This window comes from Geotrypetes seraphini, chromosome 3 (assembly GCF_902459505.1).
Source record: "Geotrypetes seraphini chromosome 3, aGeoSer1.1, whole genome shotgun sequence".
Classification (NCBI taxonomy): Eukaryota; Metazoa; Chordata; class Amphibia; order Gymnophiona; family Dermophiidae; genus Geotrypetes; species Geotrypetes seraphini.
Genome location: NC_047086.1, coordinates 201997456 through 202023811, shown reverse-complemented (window position 1 = coordinate 202023811; position 26356 = coordinate 201997456). Strand labels below are relative to the sequence as shown.

The window sequence follows — 26356 nt, the reverse complement described above, 5'->3', positions numbered from 1 at the left end:
GAGGGTTTGGGCTCCCTTCTGGCCCAACTACCAAAGGTACGGGGAAGGGGGGTGGGGGGGTCGTGGGTTGGCTGGGGGGGCGGTCGGAGGTTCTTGGGGGGGGCGGTCGTTGGGGGGGAGGGGGGTTTGCGTCGAGGGCAGGAGGGCCTGGGATCCCTCCTGCCCGTAATGTAGTGCGGGGTGGGGGTAGGGGGTCGCCGTGGCCAGGAGGGTTTGGGCTCCCTCCTGGCCCGATATTGTCGGGGAGTCGGCGGTCCTTCGGGGTGGGGGTGCGAATGGTCCTGCCGGGGGGGGGGTGAATCGGACGTCGGGGGGGGGGGGGGTGAACGGAGAGTCGGGACAGCGCACGGAGAGGCGGGGCAGTGCACGGAAGTCAGGGGGGTGAACGGAGAGTCGGGACAGCGCACGGAAAGTCAGGGCAGTGCACGGAAGTCAGGGGGGGGTGAACGGAGAGTCGGGACAGCGCACGGAAAGTCAGGGCAGTGCATGGAAGTCAGGGGGGGGTGAACGGAGAGTCGGGACAGCGCACGGAGAGGCGGGGCAGTGCACGGAAGTCAGGGGGGGTGAACGGAGAGTCGGGACAGCGCACGGAGAGGCGGGGCAGTGCACGGAAGTCAGGGGGGGTGAACGGAGAGTCGGGACAGCGCACGGAGAGGCGGGGCAGTGCACGGAAGTCAGGGGGGTGAACGGAGAGTCGGGCAGCATGCGCGGTATAATCGTGAGCGCGTTATACCAAAGTTTTTGTGCTTATCATCGTGATTTCTGCGCGCTATACACGTGTGCGCGTTTTATACGGGTGCGTGTTATTTGCGTGAAAATACGGTAATTAGAAAGGGTACAGAGAAGGGTGACAAAATGATAAACGGGATGGAACACCCCCCCCCCCACAAGAGGAAAGGCTAAAGTGGCTAGGGCTCTTCAGCTTGGAGAAGAGACGGCTCAGGGGTGATATGATAGAGGTCTATAAAATAATGAGTAGAGTGGAAAGGGTAGATGTGAATCGCTTGTTCACTCTTTCCAAAAATACTAGGACTAGGGGACATTCAATGAAGCTACTAAGTAGTAGATTTAAAACAAACTGGAAAAAATATTTCTTCACACAACATGTAATTAAACTCTGGGATTCGTTGCCGGAGCATTTGGTGAAATCAGTTAGCTTAGCAGTATTTAAAAAAGGCTTAGATAATTTCCTAAAAGAGAAGTCCATAGGCTGCTAAGGATAAGCAGCATAAAATCTGATTTACTTCTTGGGATCTAGCTAGATACCTGGGCTGGAACCTGGGTTGCCCAGTGTTGGAAACAGTGTACTGGGCTTCATGGACCTTGAGTCCTTGATAGAATTCTTAAGTTCTTATGTGCCAGGCAAGTATCCAAAGTGGTGTGTCACATCTGAAGATGGAGACACACTCGGCAGGCTTCCAAAGCAGTGTTCAACATTCAACGACGAATCTGTGGCAAGGAGGCTAGAGGAGAAGCGTAGGAAATCAAAGGGTAGCTCAGTACCAATCGGGAAGAGAAGCAGCACTCTGCATCCAAAGATGGAACTGCATCAAACAAGCAAATGGTGCTGCCCTGCACATCCAAAGATGGCACTGTACCAATCATTCAAGTAGAGCCCTTGTGTACAGCCAAAGATGGAACCATAGCAAAAAGGCAAGTGGAGCCATCCTAAGCAGTCAAGTGGAGCCACTGCACCAAGCATGTGAGCAGAGCCTTGCTCTATAGCTGTAGACAGAAGCGTGATCTACCTAGAAGGATGGAACTGTGCCCAAACAGGCAAATGGATCTGAGCTCTACTTCCAATGAAGGAGCTATGGTAGACACTCAAATTGGGCCACACTCGGCAACCAAAGAAGGAGGAGTGCCACAGAGCTAAAGAGAATTGCGCTTTACAAAAGCAGACAACAGGAACCGAACCCTACATCCAGAGATGATGCTGCCCCTTGAGGCAAGTAGAGCTGCACTCCCCATGCAGAGATGGAACCATGGCAGAAAGGCAGCTGGAGCTGCGCTCCCTATCCAGAGAGATAGAACCGTGGCACCCATGCAATCAGAGGTGTGCTAGAGCTGCTGCCCTCATCAAACGACAGAGGCAGGAGAGATTTGCAAACAGAGCTGTGCTCTTGATGGGACCATAGCACACCTACATCCAGAGGCTTGTTCTACTGCATGCGAGAAGACTGCAGCCAAACTGCACATCCAGTGAAGGAGGCCTTCCCAAACAGGCTGAAGGCTCTCTACACAGATCTGAGCTATAGATGAAACTGTGCTGAAAGAGGATACCTGTTCCACTGGGGATTCTGAAAAACAGAATCAGAAATTGAAACACAGCACATAGACAGAAGGCACCACATGCCACATGTACCGGAGGAACTGGACCCTGAATGAGGCCAGGATGAAGGATCTGAAGCTAAGCACCTAAGGGATGGCAATCTCTTCCCCCAGAAATGGGCTGGACCATAGAAGGAGCTTATCCTGAGGCAAACCGGCATAAAGTGCAATGCCTGCCTCATATGAGGAGCCAGCCAACAGCCAGAGTACAAGAGCTATAGATGAAATAGGCAGAACTGGCCAGTGAGGAACCAGAAACAATGCACCCAGTGTTACAATTACAGTTAGTTTATTTGATATACTGCAATTTTTAACAAAAAAGTCAAACGAAAGCAGTTTACAAAAAATAAAAAACAATGGGTTAAAAATAATACTAAAACAAACAGGGTAAAGACCAAAACAAAACAACAGACAAAAACAAATAGGTTTTCAGGGAAGGGATAAGTTACAATATTTGTTAGGGAGAAAAAAAATCAAAAGGAAGCAAGTTCTTGAGCATAGACCGACAGAGTAGGCAGGGGCAACTGGAGCAACAGGAGGCCACGTCTCCTAGCAGGGTTCTAGAACCTAAAGAGCACCCAGAGGTTCCACAGTTAAAAGGAAAGCTTTCACTGCCTAAAAGAAAAGGCTGTGGCAACTGGTTCAATACAGGGGACTACCAGTGTGAAAGTAAAACTGGTTATCCCATAGCCCAGGTGACCTGGTTCCGTTCTATAAATTATACCACCGCCACCACATAAGCCCTGAATGGGAATGCCCCTGTAGGAAGTACCCAGAGGCACAGCCATGGCGAGAGGTAAAGAGGAGGGACTAGAAAATGAGACAAAGCACACCGTGCCCAGGGGAAGGCAAAACAGTCCACTCCATGTTAGGCTGGCCCCCATGGAGCAGACAGCCATCCATCTGTAGGAAAGGTACAGAGGAGCAGGCACCAGCTGTGGTATTCCAACCAACACAACATATTGCCAAAGTTTGAGGCCAACCCTGGAGCAGGAAGGAAAAAACCAGGAGCTCCTGCCAGAAGGTACTCTACTCTAAGGCTACGTCCTGCCCCTACTCTGACATCAGGGACAGGATTGCGGCAGAGAGAACGTGCCACTGAGGATGACGGGCAGTTGCAGGGATCGCTATAACACCAATGAGCCTGCAAGCTGCCGTGTTAACCTAAAAGTAAGGACAACGGGCAGCTGCAGGGATCGCTATAACACCAATGAGCCTGCAAGCTGCTGTGTTAACCTAAAAGTAAGAGAAGCTGGGGGAGGATACAGGCTTGCGGGAGGAGCAGGCGTTCGCGGTGGGGAGCAGGCCGAAGAGTGCCTTCACAGCAGGGGGGCAGGCTTGTGCAGAGGGAGGAGGAGGAAGGAGTAAGAGAGGGGAGGAGAGATGCCAGACCTGGAGTGAAGGTAAGAGAGAGACCAAACAAAAAAGAGGGGGAGGAAAGCAAAGGAGAGGTGCTGGACTAAAGGAGAGAGGGAGAAGAAATGCAAGACCACAAGGGGAAGGGTACAAGAGGGACAGATACTGCTCCAAAGTAGGTGGGCAGTGTGCAAGATGGCAGGAGAGATAGGAGAAAGCCTATACCTGGGGAAGGGGATACAAGAGGTAAGGAAGAGAGAAAGAAGAAGCTGGATATGGGGAGAGATAAGATGCTGGACATGGAGGGAGCATAGGAACGGGGACAGTATTGGAGAGGAGAATAGGGACAGGGATACAGAAGAGATATGCTGGATGATAGGGTAGTTGAGAAAAGGAGAGATGGTGGATCTGGGGATGGTATGGTCCATTGCTGCAGCTGCGGGGGGATAGAGATGAAAAAAAAGAAAGATGCCAGACCTCTGGGGGAGGAAAGGGAAACAGAAGGGAGCACAGAGATGGAAGATGGATGGTTAGCACGGAGAAAGAAGAAAGAAGGAGAGCCTGATCAGAAGACAACCAGACCAACATGGGACCAACATGATTTGAAAAATAACCAGACAAGAAAAGGTAAGAAAAATAATTTTATTTTCTGTTTTGTGATTACAATATGTCAGATTTGAAATGTATATTCTTCCAGAGCTGGTGTTGGACCGCGAACGTGAGCTAGGATTTAACAGAGAAAGGAAAAGTATTTTTTGTTTGTTTATTTTGTTTACACCATAGGACCAGTGTGGGTAGGAGAGAGCAAAGGGGGTGAAGAGGCTATAAAATAAACCCACAAGGATGTTTGGAAAAAGTCATCCAATTGGGCAGGAAAATCAAATCGAAAAATCGATTCAATAGGCTGAATCGAATGGAAATTTTTTTCCTGAATCGGGCAGCACTACCGTGCACAGCCTAATGCTGTAATCACTAGATTACTTCTCCCCCTCTGCCAAGCTGCAGAGAATGCCAGGGGGCTGCAGAGAACTGGAAACAATTCAAGAATGGTCGACCATGGCTAAAGAGCAGCCCACTGACAGATGACACCCTAAATTAGGAGTGTAGAGATTTCCAGAAAACACAGGGAAAGGAAGCCCCTGACAGGGACCGAAAAAACAAAAACTGGTGCAAATAGAGAATGGCGAGAAGGAAGCCCATTCACCATGATTGCCCCTTCCTCCAGACTGCACCAGTAAAGGAGTGTGTGGCGCGGTGGTTGAAGCTACAGCCTCAGCACCCTGGGGTTGTGGGTTCAAACCCCGCGCTGCTCCTTGTGACCCTGGGCAAGTCACTTAATCCTCCACAGCCCCAGGTACGTTAGATAGATAGATTGTGAGCCCACCGGGACAGACAGGGAAAATGCTTGAGTATCTGATTGTAAAACCGCTTAGAAAACCTTGATAGGCGGTATATAAAAAATCCTAATAAACTTAAACTTATAAACTTAAAACAGTCGTGGAACACTAGAAAGCAAAAACTAACCAGAGGGGACCATCATAACAATCTGATTGCAGCAATCAAGACAAAAAAAGAAACCATGCACTACCTGCTGGCAGGCCAATAGGTTTCCCTAATCTCAGACCCAACCTGGAACATCTCAGGTAGCCTAACCTTTTCTTTATTTTAAATAACAGCTGCAGAGGGGTTTGAACTGGGCAGCTCAGATTCTCAACTTACAGCTCTAACCATTAGACTACACTTCTGCTCCTTTCCACTGCTATAGTGCACCTGGATCCTCATGGAGCCCCAAGGACCCAGATCTCCTCCCTTGAACCCATTCCTTTTTTATTTATTTTTTTAAACTGTGTGAGCCCTGAAATACACAACTGCGATGCAAAACCAACAACAAAAAAATATCAGCGAATCGAGACCTAACTCTCAGACAGATGAACTCTATGGCAAAGTCGGAGAAGTGCTGAGCTCAACTTCTGGCAGGAAGCCAGTATAATGACCCTTTTGGTGGCTAGCTGCTAAAACCACAGGCAACATTGCAGTGTGCCAACCCAGGGAGCCCCCACATCACCACCAACTCCAGGGAACAGTCTGAGCCATTCCGTCAATTAGCAGCCCTGCCACAACGACTAGGTTCCCCTCAGGGTATGGAGCTTGGTTGCTCTCCTGCAGCTGAAAAGGCATCTCCCTTGGGTTAGGAATCCTTTTTTTTTTTTTTTAACCATGAGGGAGAAAAGGAGACAGATGAACGAGGGGCCCTGGGGACAGGTAGGGACCTGGCACCACCAGGTATACTCCAGAGTTAGGCACCCAGGAACCTAAACCCCCTGTTCTAATGAATTAGAGACTTATTTAGTCCAAGCATGCCACAGATGAAACAAGGAGCTCAGAGAAACCATCCACCCGCCAGTGGAGGCAAAGAAGATACTAGAGAGCTCAACTCTGTGTTCTCTATCTCCGCCTGCTGGTAGGTGGACACAACCCACTCATCTGGATTCACCTGCTGATGATGACAAGGAACAGAATTTTAGAGGTTGGGAACCCTAAGGATATTTTCAAACTCCCTCCCCCAATTTTGCCTATAGGCTGTAATAGCCTTACTCACTGTAACGTGTCCTGAAGGTACTGAACTTGCCTCAGCTATAAGTAGCAGCTGAATCTGGGATTAGAATCCATGTCTCAATCAGCCAGTCCTTCCAACACTGATCTCTTCAGGCTGCTAGTCTGACTGAAATTGGACTGATCTTCAACCCCCATGGAACCGCACACGCGAAGGGTGCGAGGCAAAAACGCAGCCATCATCCTGAAGAACCCCTTGCGGATGCCCAACAGCCTCCACTCAAGCCCCTGAGATTTAGTAGGCGAGCTAAACTACTAGAGATACAGACTCCGAGCTCCACAAAGTTTTCTGCAGGCTGGCCAAATAGGTCCTCAAGGGATTAACCTGCTGGCTGCAGACCCAAGTCTGTTTCTTCTCCACGCAGGCAGAGCTTTCCCCTGCACATGGGAGCTCTGGTGCCCCAAAAGTTGAAAAACTGAGAAAAAAAAATAAAGAAATATACAGAGCAGATCAAAAAGACAACTTTATGGCTCATACGTACAACCCACCCCCCCACCCCCCAAAAAATTGAAGGGGGCAGCAAAGCCCTGAGGAAAGGGAGGAGGAGTGATAACCTGATATGGATTCCTTCTGCATAGCTCACGAACATGGGGAGAATACCCTACTGTCCAGAAAGGCACACCTATTACACTAGAAATCTCAAAAGCTACTGTCCCCTCAGCAAATCTTTTTTGGATCAAGATAAGAAGTAGAATGGAAGAATGGGAAAGGAAAGAGGAAAAGGAAGTAGCCTTGGGCGGTCTGGTTGCTCCATGGCAGCATAAGGTCTTCAAGCCTGATTCTCTAGCTGACTTGATTCCTCAAGTCAGCTAGGGATACTGCAGATACAGATTTCACAATTAGAGTGATTAAGAGCAATGCCTTATGACAGGAATCAGAGACCATGAGAGCAGGGTTACAGGAGTCCTGATGCACAACCTTCATACCCCAGGACCATTGTTGCTATGACCACGTTATAAGCCAAGATATATAAGCGCATAGCCATGTTGGGAAAGACCCAAGGTCCATCATACTCAGCATCCCATTTCCAACAAATGCCAATCCAGGCCACAAGCACCTGGTGATCCCAAAAACAGCAGAATAGATGTTATGTTTCTTATCCCAGCAATAAGTAGTATATTTATAACAAATCAGATAAAATATTTCTTCATTCAACATAATTAAGCTCTGGAATTTGTTGCCAGAGAATGTGGTAAGAGCAGCTAGTATAGCAGGATTTAAAAAAAGGTTTGGACAAGTACTAAAAGTCCAAAAACTATTATTTCCATAGCGTCAAACTACACTTTGTGCTCAAGTGGGTTGTTATCCCCCTCCTACCAGCAGAATGGGGTAGTGAAAACAGAATTTTATGAGGCGTATTAGGTGGAAGTGGATCCCTATAAAGATCTAGTATTTTCTCTACCTTAGCAGATGACAGTTTTTGCTGTCTGGCATTCCTGGTTCCTCGCTTAGCAATCTGTTGGTCACTATTTAGGTGGACTTGGGGAAAGTCCACTACTTAACATCCTTGTGAGTTGCCTAGTCCTTGTACCGTATTTTCACGCATATAACGCGCGCGTTATACGCGTTTTTACCTACCGCGCATACCCCTCGCGCGTTATATGCGTGAGCGCGGTATACAAAAGTTTTAAAACATAGTTCCCACCCCGCCCGATTCACCCCCCCCAGCAGGACCGCTCGCACCCCCACCCCGAACGACCGCTCGCACGCGCTCCCACCCGCACCCGCATCCACGATCGGAGCAAGAGGGAGCCCAAGCCCTCTTGCCCGGCCGACTCCCCGACGTCCGATACATCCCCCCCCCCGAAGGACCGCCGACTTCCCGACAATATCGGGCCAGAAGGGAGCCCAAACCCTCCTGGCCACGGCGACCCCCTAACCCCACCCCGCACTACATTACGGGCAGGAGGGATCCCAGGCCCTCGACGCAAACCCCCCTCCCTCCAACGACCGCCCCCCCCCAAGAACCTCCGACCGCCCCCCCAGCCGACCCGCGACCCCCCTGGCGACCCCCACGACCCCCCCACCCCCCTTCCCCGTACCTTTGGTAGTTGGGCCAGAAGGGAGCCCAAACCCTCCTGGCCACGGCGACCCCCTAACCCCACCCCGCACTACATTACGGGCAGGAGGGATCCCCGGCCCTCCTGCCCTCGACGCAAACCCCCCTCCCCCCCAACGACCGCCCCCCCCAAGAACCTCCGACCGCCCCCCAGCCGACCCGCGATCCCCCTGGCGACCCCCACAACCCCCCCACCCCCCTTCCCCGTACCTTTGGTAGTTGGCCGGACAGACGGGAGCCAAACCCGCCTGTCCGGCAGGCAGCCAACGAAGGAATGAGGCCGGATTGGCCCATCCATCCTAAAGCTCCGCCTACTGGTGGGGCCTAAGGCGCGTGGGCCAATCAGAATAGGCCCTGGAGCCTTAGGTCCCACCTGGGGGCGCGGCCTGAGGCACATGGGCCCAACCCGACCATGTGCCTCAGGCCGCGCCCCCAGGTGGGACCTAAGGCTCCAGGGCCTATTCTGATTGGCCCACGCGCCTTAGGCCCCACCAGTAGGCGGAGCTTTAGGATGGATGGGCCAATCCGGCCTCATTCCTTCGTTGGCTGCCTGCCGGACAGGCGGGTTTGGCTCCCGTCTGTCCGGCCAACTACCATAGTACGGGGAAGGGGGGTGGGGGGGTCGTGGGGGTCGCCAGGGGGGTCGCGGGTCGGCTGGGGGGGCGGTCGGAGGTTCTTGGGGGGGGCGGTCGTTGGGGGGGAGGGGGGTTTGCGTCGAGGGCAGGAGGGCCTGGGATCCCTCCTGCCCGTAATGTAGTGCGGGGTGGGGTTAGGGGGTCGCCGTGGCCAGGAGGGTTTGGGCTCCCTTCTGGCCCAACTACCAAAGGTACGGGGAAGGGGGGTGGGGGGGTCGTGGGGGTCGCCAGGGGGGTCGCGGGTCGGCTGGGGGGCGGTCGGAGGTTCTTGGGGGGGGGCGGTCGTTGGGGGGAGGGGGGTTTGCGTCGAGGGCAGGAGGGCCTGGGATCCCTCCTGCCCGTAATGTAGTGCGGGGTGGGGTTAGGGGGTCGCCGTGGCCAGGAGGATTTGGGCTCCCTCCTGGCCCGATATTGTTGGGGAGTCGGCGGTCCTTCGGGGGGGAGGGATGTATCGGACGTTGGGGGGGGCATCAGACTTTCAGGATGGGGACAGACCTTCAAGGGGGGACAGTGCACGGAAGTCAGGGGGGGTGAACGGAGAGTCGGGACAGCGCACGGAAAGTCAGGGCGGGCGAAAGGAGCGTCGGGCAGCATACGCGGTATACCCGTGAGCGCGGTATACCAAAGTTTTTGTACATATCATCGTGATTTCTGCGCGCTATACCCGTGTGCGCGTTTTATACGGGTGCGCGTTATTTGCGTGAAAATACGGTACTTTAGGAGTAAAGTATAAACAAGGAATTCACATCTATTCATTTATCACATTAGATATATTGATCCTCAGGAAAAGGCCCACCACAGTGGTTTACTCATGATTTTCTAGATCTCTAACATCACCCGCAGACATCTCCTTCTATGAGGGTCACTCCATCTCCTTTATTATTTTGGTCATCTTTCTCTATACCTTTTCCAGTTCCACTATATCTTTTCTGAGAAATAGTGATCAGAATTATACACAACATTCAAAGTGCAGTTGTTCCATGGAGCAATACAAATGCGTTTTAATATTCTCGTATTCTCCAATTAAGAATTTTTAGTCCACACTGCCATTCCGAGGGTAAATAAAAACCATTCACAACATAAAGCAATTGCACACACCTTATCACAGTAAATTGTAATTGCTATCATCCTAATCATAAAAGAAACCTGAAATAGCAAACAAAAATACCAACAAAATAACCTATCCGAAAGAGAAGCAGCCACCATGCAGAAGCCTTAGTAAATAGGCTTTTATATATTTTTGAAAAATGACAAAATTAGCAGTATTATGAAGATCAACAGGAAGAGAATTCAATATCAAAGACCGGCTATATAAAATATTGAGGTACAATATTCTTCTAACCTAATATGGCAAAATGACAGAACTTCAAGCAGGAATTCATCAGAGGATCCAAGTGATCAAGAAGGATGATAAATTCAAAGGGTGGTAGCAATTGGTGAAGGAGTAGTATCATAAATTGCTTAATGGACCAAGGTTAATACTTTGAATTGAATCTGCCACTGATTTATTTTATTTTTTTTTAAGTCTGTGATTATGAACAAATCTTGCAAATTCAGCAAGAAAGCTTGCAGCTATGTTTTGAGCTATGTGTAACGACAATATAAGATAAGATAGAAGGCTTAAATACAAAGCATTGCAACGATGCAAATTAAGTATAATAGCACTTTGTATTACTGTTCTAAAATTCAGGTTAACAATAGCTCCTTAAGTCTACTGATAACTTAGTTCATTAAAAAGAAAAAAAAAATCAGAGATATGCTTTTTAGTAGAGAGAACCACCACCACTATCTAAAGTAATGTACCTCTCAACAGAAATGTCATCAATAACAATTTTATAAGGGTATCAGGAAGTTTCTCCTGTGAGTAATAACATGGCAAAGACCCAAGTGATCAGATGAAACCTATTTAAACATTCAAGTTTTTTGTCAATTTAAACAAAATTGCCACTGCAGGTTAATTGATAGAAGGAAAAATAAATTTGTCATCAGCATAGAGCCTATCCTGTACTCCAAAAGAGGCTAGTAATTGAAATAAGAATCATGTAAATATTAAATAAAATAGCCAAAAAAGAGCTGAACCCTGAGGGATTCCAGAGGATAATTCTATCCAGAAAGTAATTACCTCTTTGCTGTACTCAAAATGGATGTTTTGTTAGAAATGACCTAAATCAGTTTAGAAGTTCCCCATGATACCTAGAGATTTGATACGATCTAGAAGCAGGTCATGATGGGTGGTATCGAATGCAGCTGTAATATCCAACACGACCATTATATATTGGGTTCCTTGATCAAAACCTGTATGGATATCAAATACAGAAATCATTAACGTTTGGTACTATGTTTTTTAGTCTAAAACTGTAATACTACTCATTTAGGATCTTATGTTCATCAGGGGAAGTCCTGTAACTGAAATAAAGCCAACTTTTCCAATGCTTTTGCTAAAATCAGTGAAGATGCTGTAAATTTCTGATAGAGACTAGTTCCTCATTTTTTTTAAATAAGGGTTGAATAGCAGCATGTTTAATAATGTGAAAAATACCTTCCAGAAAGATTTTTTTACTAAGCAAGTCACCAGTTCAGCAAGATCTTCTTTTAATGATTTTAAACACTGCACAAACATCTTAAGGACAAGATGACAAATTCAAAGACTTAAATTCACAATGTGAATTAATAATGGAGCATTCACTCCAGTTCACTACAGAGGAAACTAAATAACTCATAAGGAAGAGGAAGGTCAATAGAGTTCAGTGACATCACAAAATGTTACTTTACTATAAAAAGCATCAGCAAAAAATTGTTGACTAGAAAAACCTTTTAGATTATTAATAATGCACATGATATGTGGATAATTCCTACACTATTGAAAACAATTCCTTAGAATCAGATGGTGCGTTAAACAATTGCATTATTAGAATATTCTTTTTTTCACAAATAGAGTTGTTGGATTTTTATAGTTTATATATAAAGATTCAAAGCACTAAAGATATTCTGAGTGAAGGTACGAAGATGTTTATGCCATATAAAGCATTTTTCCCTACACAGGAGTTGTTCATTCCTCAAATCCTCTGTAAACCAAGGAACATTCAGATCTTTCACTAGATCACTTCTTTAAAGAAGCCATGTCAGCCAAACTGTTTGAAACCATAAATCTACAATTTGAGAGAATGTTTTTAAGCAATGGGCATCAATGAATCCTAAGTAGATCATGATTATAAAGATCATGTGTCTCGTAAAATGACCTTGTGACTGAAGGGATAATGATCTGATCAAGGAACTGCTTCCTTAAGTATTCCTCAAGAGCAAGCATTGACCATCAAAAGCTTAAATCAAGTATTTGTCCTGCAGTATGTTTGAGGCCGTCAACCATCTGATGCCAACCCATATAAAAACACAACTTTCCTAATAATTCCTAACATTCTATTTGCTTTCATAGCCATGGCTGCATATTGACTCTTGAGAAAGGCACAAGTTGCCGAAACACTGGCCGTGTCCAGTCTAGACCAATAATAGACCTAAAAGAACTACCTTATTGTACTACTTCCTGGTTGTCAACATCTCTTACTCATGACTCCTGTTTTTGGATTTTTGCTCCCATCAGAGATGTTTATCAGTTTTGCCCCTGGTGGTTCTTGAGTATCACCACCAGTTGCAGCAAGGGTCAGGGCCGGTGCTAGGACTAGGGCCCCTCTCTTCCCTGCCTTCTCTCTGATAAACTCACAACTATCCCACCAATATATCCTCAACACAGAAAAAGGGATCACAAAATTAGACAAATACAGTAGAACACATGGCAAGAAAGACATGGCAGTACTCGAGGGAGTCCAGAGAAGAGCGACAAAACTGATAAGAGGTATACGCTGACAGGTTAAAAATGCTGGGGCTGTTCTCCCTGGAGAAGAGGAGACTTAGAGGGGGACATGATAGAAACCTTCAAAATCCTGAAGGGCATAGAGAAAGTGGACATGGACAGATTCTTCAAACGGTGGGGAACCACAAGCACTAGGGGTCACTCGGAGAAATTGAAAGGGGACAGGTTCAGAACAAATGCTAGGAAGTTCTTTTTTACCCAGAGGGTGGTAGACGCATGGAACGCTCTTCCAGAGGTTGTGATAGGCCAGACCACAGTACAGGGGTTCAAGGAAGGTTTGGATAGGTTCCTAAAGGATAAAGGGATTGAGGGGTACAGATAGAAGCAGAGGTAGGATATAAAAATGGTCAAATCACTTCACAGGTCAAAGGACCTGGTGGGCCACCGCGGGAGCGGACCACTGGGCGGGATGGACCTCTGGTCTGACCCAGTGGAGGCAACTTCTTATGTTCTTAACACCGATTATTCGAACTAACCTCAGCAAAGAACAGTCTGGATAATTGGACATTAATAATTTTTTCTTGTTATTTTTAATAATAATTGTTAAAAAAAATGTCAGCGCCCCCCCAAGACAAAGAAGAGGCAGAACCCAGAGGAAAGACCCCAGGCCTACCTGTTTCCCTGGTGGTCTAGCGACACATTGGGGGAGAAGCAATTCCCACTCATTCCTGCCATGCTCTTTTAATGACGAAAATAGCTACCAAGACTTCCAGAGGCTATGAGTAGGGAGTGGGCATCTCTCTTGCCGAGGAGGGAAAGGGGTTACCATGGCAGGAGGGAGTGGTCATCCTTTCTGCCATTTCTTCTCATGTGGGGAAGGTGGAGTGAGCATCCCTCCTACCATTTTTGTCTCAGGGGGGAGGGAGGTGGACGCGGCATGACTGGCAGGAGGGAATGGCCAACCCTCCTGCCGATTTTCACAAGCGCAAGGGGGGGGGATTCTTGGCACCATGTTAGGAGGTCATTGGGAAAGGACCATCGTTAGCTGGGGGGGCGGCGGGGGAGAGCCTTTTTTTTTTTTTAATGGGGCAGATATTGTGTGTGTGTGTGTGCCCAAGAAAGAAAGAAAAGGGTTTCCTCCCCCAGCAACTCATTGGCAGGCTTTTTTCCCTGCCTCTCAGCTATTCAGGCTTTCCCTGCCAGCTCTGCGCGTGTGTGAGAGTTGCTTTTAGTGATCCATCAGATCAGAGAGTCAGGGATTACAGTGAACATCTGTGTGAATCATCTGCATGTCACAATCATTTAAGTCCTTTCCTAGATATCCCAGAAACATCTCATTGCAGGATGTCACATCTGACCAGACTTAGCCCTCAGATCTCATAATCTTCACTTTCACAGGGCCAGTACACACTAAAGAGCAGCAATGGTAAGAAAAGGACATGTAGAGAAACAAAAAGAATGAAGGGATAGGAAAGAAAAGAGAAAACATACAAGAAAAGCAGGAAGCCATTTCTGCACATTTAGGTTCCTGTTTCCCTCTTAGCGCGATACTTGATCATCACTGGGCCTGCACACCACTGCAAATATTTAGTTAACTTTATTTTATATATATAAAATTACCAAATACCCATAGTTCATAGCTTGGCTCCTTACAACAAAAAGAAATATGGAAATCAAAAATTAAATGGCTCCCAGACTAGCTTGTTAAAAACGGCCAAAGATATCTTAATAAGTTTGATGCTAAATCTTCTCACTCATTGTATGCTATTTGGGACAAGGATGTGACGGGTAATTTAACTTCAGTACAATGGGATCTTAAAGCACAGTTACTTACCGTAACAGGTGTTATCCAGGGGCAGCAGGCAGATATTCTCACATGTGGGTGACATCATCTACGGAGCCCCCTAGCGGACGTTCTCACAAGCAAACTTGCTTGAAGATCTTCAAGCTTGTGAGTGTACTCCGCCTGACCTAAGGCATGCGTCTCCTCAGCGTGGCCTCAGTTCAGGTAGCAAAGAAGCTACAAGAGGGCTACAACACAGGATATTAAATGAATAGGGAATAAACGTCTTGGGTAAAGGAGCACTTACAGGTCATGGACCTGGGGGGCTGCCGCGGGAGCGGACTGCTGGGCATGATGGACCCTTGGTCTGATCCAGCAGAGGCAATGCTTATGTTCCTAAGCCAACCCGGAGAGGTGGGTGGGTTGTGAGAATATCTGCCTGCTGTCCCTGGATAACACCTGTTACGGTAAGTAACTGTGCTTTATCCCAGGACAAGCAGGCAGCATATTCTCACATGTGGGTGACCTCCAAGCTAACCAGGATGGGATGGTGGGAGAGTTGGCAAATTAGGAGAACAGGTTTCGCAAAACCGACTGGCCAAAATGGCCGTCACGCCTGGAGAAAGCATCCAGACAGTAGTGAGAGGTGAAAGTGTGAACCGAGGACCAAGTGGCAGCCTTGCAGATTTCCTCAACTGGAGTCAAGCGGAGGAAAGCAACAGACATCGCCATCGCTCTGACTCTATGGCCCGTGACTCGACCCGGCAGGGAGAGACCAGCCTGAGCGTAACAGAAAGAGATACAAGCGGCCAACCAGTTAGAAATGGTCCGCTTGGAAACAGAACACCCCAAGCGATTAGGATCTAAAGATTTGAACAGATGGGGAGTAGTACGATGAGGAGCAGTGCGCCTCAAGTAGAAAGCCAACACACGCTTACAGTCAAGGGAATGCAGAGCCACCTCTCCAGGATGAGAATGTGGCTTCAGAAAAATCACAGGAAGAACAGTGGATTGGTTGATGTGAAAATCCGAAACAACCGTAGGCAAGAATTTAGGATGGGTATGGAGAACCACCTTATCACGATGAAAGACAGTGAAAGGCGGGTCCGCCACCAAGGCCTGAAGCTCACTCACCCGACGGGCAGAAGTGAGGGCAATAAGAAACGCAACTTTCCAAGTGAGAAACCAAGTGAGCCCGCACCAGCAGCTCAAAAGGAGGTTTCATCAGTTGAGCAAGGACCACGTTGAGATCCCAAACCACAGGAGGAGGTTTAAGGAGCGGATGAACGTGAAAATGGCCCTTCATGAAGCGGGAACCACAGGATGAACAGAGAGATGTTTCCCATCAACAGGCTGATGAAAAGCAGCAATAGCACTAAGGTGGACTCAAATCGAAGAGGACTTGAGTCCAGCGCCAGACAAGTGCAACAGATAATCCAGGACAGACGGCAAGGAGGCAGACTGCGGGTCTAGGCGCAGCTGAGCACACCAAGAAGAAAAACGGGTCCACTTCTGATGGTAACACTGGCCAAGAAGCCTCCAGGACATCCAGCACAGACTGGGAGAACTGGAACGAAGGCATCAAGTCTCGAGGAACCAAGCTGTTAAGTGTAGAGACTGCAGGTTGGGATGAAGCAGAGATCCCCGACTCTGCGTAAGCAGAGAAGGAAAAACAGGCAGTAGAAGAGGCTCCCTGGAACTGAGCTGCAGCAGAAGGGAGAACCAGGGCTGTCGGGGCCACCGAGGAGCTATCAGAATCATGGTGGCGTGCATGGATTTGAGCACAAGAGTCTTCAGAATCAGAGGGAATGGAGGAAACACATATAGAAACAGGTTCGTCCAATCCAGAAGGAAGGCATCTGTCTCGATCCTGTGGGATGCATAGACCCTGGAGCAGAAGCAGGACAACTTGTGATTGAGGGGGGACGCGAACAGATTGACATCCGGAGTTCCCTAACGAGCAAACACTTGACGCAGGTTCGAGGAATGGAGAGACCATTCGTGAGGCTGCAGCAGATGACTCAACCTGTCCACCAGGCAATTCTTCTGGCCCTGAATGTAGACTGCCTGAAGGAAAATGTTGCGGCAGATGGCCCAATCCCAGAGCCGCATCGCCTCCTGGCACAGGGACCACGACCCCGTGCCCCCTTGTTTGTTGATATAATACATGGCGATCTGGTTGTCTATGCGAACCAGCACCACATGGTCGCGAAGCAGGTGACAAAAAGCTTTCAGAGCGAGGAAAACTGCCCGAAGCTCCAGCAGATTGATGTGACAAAGGCGGTCGGCACTGGACCAAAGACCCTAAGTGCGAAGGCCGTCCAGATGAGCCCCCCCAAGCAAAGGCCGATGAGTCCGTCGTGAGGACCTTCTGCGGGGGAAGAGCATGAAACAGAAAACCTCTGGAAAGATTGGAAGAGAGCATCCACCAGCGGAGAGACTGCTTCAATAAAGGAGTTACGACAATGAGGCGCAAGACAGGATCCCGATCTTGGTTTCATTGAGAGGCCAGCGTCCACTGAGGAATGCAGAGGTGAAGTCTGGCAAAAGGAGTCATGTGAACAGTGGAGGCCATGTGGCCGAGCAGGATCATCATGAGCCGATCCAGGACCGAGGACAGGAGGGTAACCCGTTGACACAAACAGACAATGGTCTCCTGACGAGGCCGAGGCAAGAACGAGCGAAGGCGAACAGTGTCGAGGACCGCTCCAATGAATTTGAGAGACTGGTACGGACAGAGGTGAGATTAGGGAAAGTTCACCTCAAACCCGAGACTCTGAAGGAGGCATATGGTTTGATTCGTCGCTTGCAGAACCTCCAGACGAGAGAACGCTTTGATCAACCAATTGTCGAGGTAGGGAAACATCTGCAGTCCTCGGAGATGTAGGGCCGCCGCTACTACTACCAGGCATTTTGTGAAAACCCTCGGAGAGGCCACCAGACTGAAAGGAAGAACACAATACTGGAGGTGGAGATCCCCCACCCGGAATCTCAGATATCGGCGTGAGGCCGGATGGATCGGAATGTGCGTGTACACCTCCTTGAGGTCCAACGAGCACAGCCAATCCCCCTCCTCCATCAAGGGATACAAAGCAGGAAGGGTGAGCATTCTGAACCGTTCCTTGACCAGAAACTTGTTCAGGGCTTGGAGGTCCAGGATCGGATACAGATCCCCCTTTTCTTGGGTACCAGAAAGTACTGGGAATAAAACCCCGAATTTCGCTGATCCAGAGGAACCTCCTCGACCACCCGAAGGTGAAGGAGGGCCTGGGCTGCCTGCAGGAGAAAAGGCAGTTGGGATCTCGCAGAAGGAAACTCTCTTGGCGGAAGGTCCGGGGGTACGCGACTGAAGTAAAGAGAGTACCCTTCCCGGACAATGGAAAGGACCCAACTGTCTGTCGTAAGACTTTCCCACTGAGAATAGAAATGATGGAGACGACCCCAATGGGAAGGGGGGAAGGCTCCAGAAGGAAGGGAGCCGGCAGGCTCGGACAGGAATTGTCAAAAAGACAGCCCAGGCTTTGCTGGAGCTGGCGGCTGGGCCTTAGCTTGACGCTGCTGTGGAAGCTGAGGCTGCTTTGCAGGCGGCAGAGAGAACGCAGGAGTAGAGTTCTGCGGATACCTCCGAAGAGGAATCTTGTAATGCCGAACCGGGGGAGTCTTTGGCTTAAGTCTCACCAGAGAGGCGAAGGACCGTTCGTGTTCAGAGAGGCGCTTGGTGGCCGTCTCAATGGAATCATCAAAGAGTTCATGACCCATGCAAGGGAGATTGGCAAGACGATCCTGGAGGTTCGGATCCATATCGACAATCCAAAGCCAGGCGAGGCTATGCATGGCGATCGCAAAGGCCCTGACCCTCGAGGACAATTCAAAAGCGTCGTAGGCTGCCTGAAACATATAGAGGCGGAGCTGGGAGAGAGTCTCCTCAAGAAGACAAAACTCCTGACGTCGATAAGCCGGCACATCCATTTGAAAGGAGTGGAGGGCCTCCACACAGAATCTGAGATAGGATGTGAAGATAAAATTATAGTTTAGGACACGGTTCGCCATCATCAAATTTTGATAAAGGCGGCGACCAAACTTGTCCATCGTATGGCCCTCTCGTCCCGGAGGGACAGCAGCGTACACCTTCGAGGGGTTGGTCTTTTTCAAGGAGGACTCAACCACCATGGATTGGTGAGAAAGCGAAGAACTTTCAAACCCCTTGACCGGGATCGTCCGGTAACAGGATTCCAATTTGGAGGGAATGGCCGTAACCGCATAAGGTGTTTCCAGGTTCCGGAGAAATGTCTGTCGAAGAACCTGATGTAGAGGCAAACGCAGCGCCTCACGAGGCGGATGAGAAACACCCATCTCCGCCAGGTATTCTTGGGTATAATGGGACTCAGACTGGAGGTCCAGATTCAGGGCCTTACCCATGTCAGAAATGAGACGAGCAAAGGAGGAGGTTCTAGAAGAAGACACATCCTCCGGAGGAGACCCCAATCGTGATCTGGGGGCAGCAGAGAAAGAGGGAGAAATTTCCCTCGAGTAGTATGCCGAAGCCTCAGTCACGCGAATGGGAGACCGAAGAGGCTCGATTAGACCGCCTCGGAGGCGTCGAGGAACGACCCCAGGAAAGGTATATCGGGGAGGACCCCCGGAGTCTGAGGCACCAGCTTGCGCAGCCTCGGCGAAGACAGAGTAAATGAAAACTCCCCTAGATGCCTCGAAGAGGACCCCTGGGAGGTGCCCACCGGCTTCGTCAGGGAAAGCGAACCAGCTTCCAATTTCACGTCAATAACAGTAGTCTTTGCTGTCGGAGACCGGCCCCGAAGGGGCGGAGAAGACCACAATTTTTGGGAAGGGGCGAGCCTCAACAAGGTAGAGGATGAAAGACAGGCCCCTTTCCAAGACCCTCAGAAAGTCACAAGCCCCGAATCAGGGGACAAAGAATTGCTCGAGGCAACTCTGCGAGTTTTGCGGGCACGGCCCCTAGACCCAAGAGAAGGACGCTCAAGCTGGTCAGACCGGGACTGGGTCAAGACCGAGGTCAGCGGCGTCAAGGTTGGGAGAAGTTGGCTCACAACCGAGGAAAACTGTGTAGTAAGGATAGCCTTAAGCATGTCCTCAAACATGGGCACTGAGACCAAGGTTGGTTGGGTCGGAGGTGCAGCAGTGCGCTCCTTTGGGGGCGACCTTGAGGAAGAGTATTCCCTACGTGAGGAGGCACGCTTTGTATGAGATCTCGACGAGGCCAATGAGGCGGCACCCACGTGAGATTCCGAGGTAGGCTTCCTTGCCGGCACACTTGAGGAGGGAAGAGGAGACTTACCTGAGGCCGGTGTAGCAGGAGCCGAGGCTGAAGCCTTGGAGGCCGAGGGGGACTTTGAGGCCGAGGCACCCAACGACGGTGTAGAGGCCGAGCTTAAGGCCTGTCCCGCTGGATCCATCAGGCCAAAGAGTTGGAGAATCTTGGCCACCCTTCGACAAAGAGCCCGCAGTTGTAAAGTCACACAACGCGGACACGATTCAGCGTGGTGCTCCGCACCCAGGCACTCCACACATCAACGATGGGGGTCGGTGATGGAGATCACCCGGTTGCACTTAGTGCAGTTCTTAAACCTGGAACGAGGCCGGGACATAAGAAAAAAGACGACCGCGGCCCCGTGAGGCCAGGCAGCCAAAGCAAGACCGGTCAACCCGGTCAAAAAGACACGAAATAAAGACGCAAGCACAGCGACTCACCTGAAATAAAACAAATAAGCAGCGGTACAAGAGGGACAATGAGATCGCGCGAAGCAAGGGAGCAGTGCTTCTGTCTCTGCAGAAAACATAGAACTGAGGCCACGCTGAGGAGACACATGCCCTAGGTTGGGCGGGAGGGGCACTAGCGCATGCGCGGTACACTCGCTAGCTTGAAGATCTTCAAGCAAGTCTGCTTGTGAGAACATCCGCTAGTGGGCTCCGTAGATGACGTCACCCACATGTGAGAATATGCCTGGTTGTCCTGGGATAATAAGTTTGATGCTACTTCTCCTCACTCATTGTATGCTGTTTGGGACAAGGATGTGACGGGTTATTTAACTTCAGTACAATGGGAGGATTTTTTGGCTTCAGACTTTTAAAATATCAATGTCTGCTTATCTGATACAGTCCTTATTTTTTGTTTATCATCGCGCTCTATGGACTCCAAGGAAATTATTCCTTATTGGACATTTATCATCTGATTTTTGTTGGCATTGTGTTGCGGAGACTGGTACCTTGGTACATATGATTTATGAATGTTCTAAGTTGCAACCTTTTTGGTCTTCTGTTTGGAATATTATTTCTCATATCTTCTCCATGGATGAGGAGCTCACTGTGGCTGTTGTATTTTGGATTAGCACTGTACTTGTCTCTCCCCTTTCTGAGGATCAATCTCATTTATTTGATATTTTGATGGCTCTAGCCGTGAAACTGATTCTTAGAAACTGGAAAATTCACCATGATCTACATGTGGCCACTTGGTGGAATTTGGTTTCTCTAACTCATAAGTTTGAAATGGAGAATGCATATTTTACCTCTCGGTTCCGTTCTGTCAATTGTATGTGGGCCACTTTTCAGTCTTATCTTAATGCTGAAAATACTTAATTTTTTTGTATGCTTATTTTATTTTTGCTCTGTTGTACATGCTGTGTTTTTTCTTATTTGATGTTTGACCTGAAAATTCTAATAAAGAATGTTTGAACCAAAAAAAAAAAAAAAAAGGGCCAAAGATTAGCTCCCAGTAAAGTTAAATATTTAGAACTTAAACTATCTCCACTTAACTCTATCCTCTTTATAGTCACATATACTGTAGTACAGTAAAAAGTTTCTTGACTTACAAGGGATATGGAAAAAGAGGTTGTTTTGAGTGCATTATCATACCATATTCTGGAGATAGTCAAAAAGCACAAAGAACAATTCCTGTTTGCACAGAATTTTTTGGCAATAGAGACCAATCATAAGGGGAGTGGGAATACGAAAACTGGGGGCCATCCTACTTCCAGCTATGAATGACCACTCAGGACGTCCTAGACATAGCCAAGGAAGAATCTGATAACATCTAACAGAAGCAACCTTGAAAAGGGAGCAAAGGAGCTCCACAAACCTCGCTTTCTACTGTTTGGCACTTTTCTGAGATTCAAAACACTGCTGTACTCATGACATCCAAAGTGGGTTATGTTTATTGCTTGCATGTAAGTACTGGAGAGTGACAGCTAGAAAGTTAAAAAAAAATTGTCATGTCCTGTTTAATTTCTGGGAATGTTGATTTTATTCAATTATTTTCAGAGGATTGTGTTCGGGAAGAGCTAGCTAAACTGAAGGTGGACAAAGCAATTGGGATAGAGGATGTATATCGGAGGATACTGAATGAACTTAGGGAAGTTCTGACAGCTCTGCTGGCTAACCTTCTCAATGCTTCTTTAGAATCAGGAGTGGTACCAAAGGACTGGAGAAGGGCGGATGTGGTCCCTCTTCACAAAAGTGGAAGTAAGGAAGAAGCAGGGAACTTACAGGCTGGCAAGTCTGACTTCTGTGGTAAATAAATTAATGGAAAAATAAAATTAATGGAAAAATAGTGAAGTTACAGGACCTGAAGCAACCTGGATTCACTAGAGGTATGTCTTGACAGACAAATCTTATCAATTTCTTTGACCAGGTGACCAGAGGATTTCATAGAGGGAGTGACCTGGATGTGGTGTTTTTAGATTTTAGCAAAATCTTTGACAGGTCCCGGTTCAAAGGGACGCCGCGACTGCGGCGCATGGCCGCAGGGCGTGGCCAAAGGGGTGTGCCCTAAGGGGCACAATCTGCCCCTTGGAGAGACGGGAGAACTGTATGTATGAATGTAATATGGGGAAGAGAAAAGGGAAAGCTAAGGTATCTACACCTATTTTGTTAGGCCCCATAGATAGGCATTTTATTTCATCTAGTGCATTAAGCCATAGTCAAGGAGCGGACTCGCTTTCAGGGGCATCTCTTAGTCCTCCAAATAGAACTCCACCACCTCCACCAAATATTCCGGAAGTTTTGGAGCCCAAATCTGGCTCCAGTTCTCAGCCGGAGGGACTCTCTGAGCAACAGAGGTCACCCTTATTAGTTTATGGGGTGATGCCAAAAGCCTTATCTTTTCAAGATGAGGCTTTATTTGCTAGAGAGCCCCAGGCTGAACCTCAGGAAGTTACCTTGAAAGATTTATGGCAAATTAACACTCGAATGGAGGGGTTATTAAAGTCCGTGGTAACACAGAATCTTAAGTTTTCACAGGAAGTGATTGATAAGTTTGTAAATGTTGATTCTAATTTAAAGATTATGGAAAAATCGATTAAAACAACAGAGTCTCAAGTGGTTACATTACAAGCAGTTTCCTCAACAGCAGTTAAGAATTTTCATATCACTCATATGAAATTTGAAAAAATGGAAAATTTGCAGAGAGCAAAAAATTTACGTCTAGTCAATTTCCCCAAAACTCATTTGTTGTCTCCAGAAATATTGGTCAAGAAATATTTTAAAGAAGTTTTGGGGATGACTGACGTAGATAATTTGCCTCTAACAAATTTATACTATATTCTTCAGAGGAAGAAAGTTTCCATAGAATCGGGTGTAGATCAGTTGGAACAAATTGATTTTGATTTAACAGGATTTTTGGAGGATTCACAAGATATAATTCTAACTAGATCTACACTCCTAATAACGTGTACAAGAGAGATAGATAAATCCTTAATAATGAAAGCTTATTTTCAAAATAAGCAAGTTAAATTCTGTGGAGATAACATATTGATATTTCCAGATGTGGCCCAAGCAACACAATTAAGAAGAAAATCTTTTCTGGCTTTGAAATCTAGGGTGTTGGCTTTGGGTGCCACTTTTTACTTAAAATTCCCTTGCAAATGCTTGATTAAATTTGAAGAAAATGATTATGTTTATTGGGACTCTATTCAGTTAGAACAATTTTTGCAACATCATGAAGTTAGTTCTTCTTCTGGTACCACGTAATTAATATTTGGAGTTTTGAAAGTATCAAGGCACCATTTTGTTTGATCATTTGATCATGATTATATTTGATTGTTTCCGATTAGTTTAAAGCCTGTTTGTACTCTCTCAATTTATGTGGGCTTGAGGAATCTATTGTAATAACCTTATGAGTTATAATTACTTTTCTTTATCTTGTTTCTGTAAATTTCCTTTCTTTATTATTTGTATAAATGATAATGTTTAAAAATCTGATAAATAAAAAAAAAAAAAGAAGGAAGTTAGAGAGAGGGAGAAACCTGAAACAAAGGGGAGGCAGAAGAGAGGGGAGCAGATGATGGACTTGGGGGTGTATAAAGGGAAGAGAGAAAGATAGACTGCAGAGAGGTGGAAAGATTCTGGACAAGGGAGGGAAGAAGGAAGGCGTGAGAGAGAGAGGTAGAGAAAGACCCGGAAAAAAGGAGAACAAATGCTAAACATGGAGGGGGGTGTTGTAAGAAGAACAAAGAGAGAGAGAGGCCTGAACCAAAGGGGAATAACAGGATGCAGATGCTGGACTATGGGAGGTGCAGACAGAAGACAGAGGGGGAGAGACCCTGAGGAAGAAAAGAGAGATGCAAGATCATAACAGAGGAGGGAGAGAGAGGGAGACATGTTGCCAATAGGAGTGGAGGACAGAGGAAGAAAAGTTGAACTCATGGAGGGACAGAGAGATGTTGGTTGGGGAAGGGAATGAGGTCCGGAGAAGAAGCATGCAGGAGGCATAAAGAAAAAAATGTTGGATGCACAGTCAGAAGGAAGTCCAACCAGAAACTAATTAAATCACCAGACAACAAAAATAGGAAAAATTATTTTATTTTAAATTTAGTGATCAAACTCTGTCAGTTTTGAGAATTTATAATCTGCACTATATTTGTCTATTTTTCTATAGTGGTTACTGAGGTGACACTGAATATTTTAAAGTCATTTGCTTGACCTCCTTGAAAAATAAAACAAATATAAATGATAATTAACATTTTCTCTGCTTACAGTGTGTTTTGTGTTATTTTTTTAATTTTGTGGTTACCATTATGAATTAATTATATTGTATGTACATGAAAAATTAATGGAAGAAATTGCATTACAATTAGTACTATTAGAGCTTAGGCTGGGGTATTTGGCTTGAAGAAGTTGAGAAACACCGGTCTAGGTGACTATGTAGTTCACTCAGTAAGGGCCCCTTTTACAAAGCCACAGTAGCGATTCTCTCAAGGCAAAGGCACCAAAGTCCATTCAATTCCTAGGGGCTTCAGTGCATTTGCTGTGGCAGAATTGCTATCTTAGCTTTGTATAAGGAGCCCTAAGACAGGAACTACTATCTCTGTGCTATGTCTTAAACAAAAACCAGATTGCTGGGGATACAAAGCATTAATTGATTCAAAATGAGTTTAAAGTTGGTTGAATACCACTCTCTCAACTACGGTAGTTTTGAAAGAAATGGAAAGCTTGATACTGGCCAGTAGTTATTCAGAATAAGAGGATCTGCATTTCTTCTTATCAAGGGTGGCTTAAATGCTACTGGAACACTGCCTAAGTGTCAAATCTTAAAAGTCATATTGAGCATTGGAAAATAATTAATAACAATTAACTAATAAAAATAGTGCACATTTAATTTTCCCCACCACCAAATTTCCCCGTCCACTTTTTCGTGCCACCTAGCTGGAAAACATTTCTGGGGAGACAGTGATGCATATACAATCACTGCACCGGCCCTGCATGTGAAGGAGTACTAAGCTGCTGAGTCTAAAGCCACTTCTCTGGATCACACCAATGACACCACACAGAGGATATCATATGTAAGTCACCCTGATATATTCCACCTCTGAAGACACTGTTAAGGAAAGTGGCACTTCAAACCCGAGACATGTCCTTTCTGAACAATAAGATGGAAAGTCAGGAAGTCAACCTGTTAGGATGTCGCTTATGAATGAGAGGGCGGGAGCTGTCAGGTCTTGAGCATGCACAGATGCTCAAGGCCCCCACACAAGCCCAGAACTAGTGCTAGAACAGTTAGGTTCAATGCCAGGGAGGGGTTTAGGATTGAGTGGAGTGCAGGAGAGCAGCACAGATCATTAGGAGAAGTATAGTGGAAGAGATCAGTGCTGGCCATTGCAAAGGGAGGAAAAACTGTGTTAGCCACTGGGTGGATCTGAATATAAACCCTGACCCAAAAATCTGTTTATATTTGAGTAGTCCATGTAAAGATTTAATAACTAAGAAATAAGAGTTGCCATACTGACAGACTCCATCAAGCTCAGTACCCAATTTCTAGAAGTGGTCAATCCATGTCACAAAAACCTGGCAAGATCCCAAAGAAGCAAAATTGATTTTATGCCGCTTATTACAGAAACAAGCAGTGGATTTTCTGAAGTTCATCTTAATAACGGCTTATGGACTTTTCTTTAAGGAAAATTATCCAAACCTTTGTTAAACCCTCCTATAACTGCTTCCACCATGTTCTCTGGCAACAAAGTCCAGAGTTTTATTACACACTGAGTGAAGAAATATTTTCACCCGTTTGTTTTAACTTTACAGTACTTTGCAGCTTCATTGCATGCCTTCTAGTCCAAGTATTTTTGGAAAGAGTAAACAAGTGACTCATACCTACACGTTCCACTCCACTCAGTATTTTATAGACCTCTTATCTCCCATAAGTTGTCTTCTCCAAGCTGAAGAGCTCTAGCCACTTTAGTCTTTCCTCATAGGGAAATCATCCAATCCCCTTTATGATTTTTATTGCCTCTCTCTGTACCTT

The 26356-nt window shown here is 47.0% G+C and overlaps 1 protein-coding gene across 5 annotated transcripts in view; it reads right to left on the bottom strand.

Moving 5' to 3' along the window:
* Positions 1-26356, bottom strand: part of LARP4 (La ribonucleoprotein 4) — a 246832-nt gene that overhangs the window by 213326 nt on the left and 7150 nt on the right. For 4 of the 5 annotated variants that reach the window (XM_033939032.1, XM_033939028.1, XM_033939030.1 and 1 more), the window contains exon 2: positions 11118-11290. The exons of the other annotated variant lie outside the window; for it this stretch is intronic. The gene's annotated coding sequence lies outside the window, so the exon portion shown is untranslated. The remainder of the gene's footprint in view (positions 1-11117; positions 11291-26356) is intronic. 5 annotated transcript variants of the gene reach the window in all.